This window comes from Capra hircus, chromosome 1 (assembly GCF_001704415.2).
Source record: "Capra hircus breed San Clemente chromosome 1, ASM170441v1, whole genome shotgun sequence".
Lineage (NCBI taxonomy): Eukaryota > Metazoa > Chordata > Mammalia > Artiodactyla > Bovidae > Capra > Capra hircus.
The window spans coordinates 105,333,169-105,336,162 of NC_030808.1; the positions used below are offsets into that span (position 1 = coordinate 105,333,169).

The 2,994-nt window shown below is 37.2% G+C and overlaps 1 non-coding gene across 1 annotated transcript; it reads right to left on the reverse strand.

Moving 5' to 3' along the window:
* On the reverse strand, nucleotides 1,594-1,665 carry TRNAW-CCA. The gene has a single exon. It is a non-coding gene; the product is annotated as a tRNA-Trp (tRNA).

Genomic DNA, 2,994 nt, shown 5'->3' on the forward strand with positions numbered 1-2,994 from the left:
AAAGACAACCACACTGTAGGATGACATGCTGCCTTCTTAATACCTAACTCGCAGGTTGGTATAAGAATCCTGATAGTTAGATGTAATGATATCTTTGAGAAACCAATAGCATGGGAGAGTGGCTAGAAGCACAGACACCTGGGTTCATAATCCCAGCTCTGCCACTTACCTGCTGATAGACTTGAGCAAGCTACTTAACCCCACTGGGCCTTAATCACTTCATCTGTAAACTGACAATGGGTAATATAACAAAGCTACCTCAAAGAGTCATGAGGACTGAATTATTTATTATGCATAAAGTAGAACAGTGCTTGACCAACAGTAAGAGCTCACCAAATGTTGGTCATGGTATGTCAAAAACATCATTCTGGTGAGTCAGCCATCCTTTCATTTGGACAGAATCCACTTTTTAGTGGAGTTTTGCTAGTGTTTGAAATATGCTCTCTTAATGTCTAAACTTACCTATTTTTTCACCTTTCAAAGCTGTTCCGTGAAACAAAATGAAAAAAGTGTAGGTTCTCCCCACTGTCTTCCAAACGGCTTAATCAATGACTGGTATTAAGTATGCCAGCCACAAAATCTTTACAATTATATCAGATGGTTACTGTTTCTCTGCTGATACACACTGAATCATCCAAAGCCACAGGAAACTAGGGATAAATATCAATAAAATCTTCTTTTATTCTCTCCAGATCCCTGCTGATTTCTTCCCTCCTCTGGTGGCTAAACTAAAAGGATATAGATTACTTCAGAAGCTGTTGCCTACAAAAAAATTAGAGTAAGATAACACTTATTCTAAAATACATGAATTCAAATATGATTTCAGCACTGAGGATTAAGCTCTAAATCCATCAAAGGTGTAAATGAGTCAGTACTAATCCTTTGGCCTTAACCAACTCAAGAGATAAATGGACATTAAAAAATAATGAAATATTGCCATATCAGAGAAAGGCAAATACATACGATATCAGTTATATGTGGAAGCTTAAAAAATGATACAAATGAACTTATCCACAAAACAGAAACAGAGTTACAGACATAGAAAACATACTTATGGCTACCAAAAAGGATAGCTGGAGAGGAGTTGGGGGAGATAAATTAAGAGTTTGGGATTAACATTTATACACTACTACACATAAATTGGGGAGGAGTTGGGAGAGATAAATTAAGAGTTTGGGATTAACATGTATACACTACTACACATAAATTGGTAAACAACAAGGACCTACTGTATAGCACATGGAGCTATTGATATATTCAATATCTTGTAATAACATATAAAGGAAAGGAATATGAAAAAGAATATATTTGTTTGTATAACTGAATCACTTTGATATATACTTGAAACTAACACAACATTATAAATTAATATGTGTGTATTAGTCACTCAGTTGTGTCCAACTCTTTGCAAACCCTTTGTCTGTAGCCTGCCAGGCTCTTCTGTCCACAGAATTCTCCAGGCAAGAACACTGGAATGGGTAGCCATTCCCTTCTCTGGGGGATCTTCCTGACCCAGGGATCGAACCTAGGTGTCCTGCATTTCAGGCAGATTCTATACTGTCTGAGATACCAGGGAAGCCCAAAAAACCAATCTGACCCCAACGTGACTTGAACACACAACCTTCTGATCTGGAGTCTGACATGCTACCATTGCACCACAAGGTCACACAAAATTAACCATATTTCAATTTAAAAAGAGAAATAAATGGATGTTTGAGCCTGAAGAGTTTGAAGAAGGAAGAGGTTTATCTTTATCCATTAGAAGGTAGCATTCAATCAGTTTAGCCATGAAATTTGGGAGATCTGAAATTTAAAGATTTGTTAATTTCAGGGGCTTTCTTGTTCCCATAGGAGTTGGCTATGGAATAAAGCCCACAAATGGGCCCTTTTATGCTGAGCAGTAAGAAAGGAGAGTCAAAGAGAAATGGCAACTAACCTGAAAGAGGTAAGAAAAGAAAGGGCTTGTGTGTTACCTGGGTCTGTTCTCTCTTTCCATTTCAGATGTGGGAAGGATCCATTAGGGCTTTTTGTGGCCAGACAATCTTCTTTAAATGGTGGCTGAGAGCATGAGTAATGGAGGCATTGAGCCCCTCAAGAAGCTGAAAGAATCACACAAGCATTGGCTGGAGCAGTGAACATCTTAGAAGCCCTGGGTATCTCACAATTAGCTAAAAAGCCTTATGAGCAGAGTAACCAAAAGAGTCACCTTGCAGGGCACTAGTGATGAGATATGGTCTGTACCAAAAACCAAGCCAGGGTTTGTACAACAGCAGTCAGGCCAATCCTCTCCTCCTGGCAGGTGTTTTACTACAGGCTGCAGATGTCATCGATGCCAGAGGAGGATGAAGAAGGAGGGATGTGGACTCAGAGAAAGGGAAAAAGAAAGACCATTCAACTGAACAGTGTTGGGAATCCAGCAGTAACCGAATCAATTTTACCCAAACTGGACTCTAAAAGCATATTTGAAACTGTTGGACTTAAGAACTATTCAGTTTTAAGGTGAAAGGGATTGGAATATGTAGAAATAAAAATTTCCAACAGAAATAGAGTCACAGATGTAGAAAACAATCTTATGTCCATGGCGGTAGGTTGGGGGAAAAGGGAGGGTGGATAAATAAAATAGATAACTAATAAGGACATAAATACATAGCATGGAAAACTCTACTCAGTACTTTTATGGGGGAAAAAATATAAAAAGAGTGGATATATGTTATATGTATATATATAACTGATTCACTTTGCTCCACAGTGGAGAGTAACACAACATAGTAAATCAACTATACTCCACTAAAAATTTTTTAATGTTTACAAATAAATAAAAACAAAAATTCCATTCTTCTTTTTAAAGATTTAACTTTAAATGGAATATAATATATAAATTTGGATTCACCATGTTGTACAGTGGAAACTAACATTAATACTGTAAATCAACTATACTTCAATTAAAAAATAATTTTTCAATCTTCTGTGAGAAACAGAAATGAAGACTGAGGG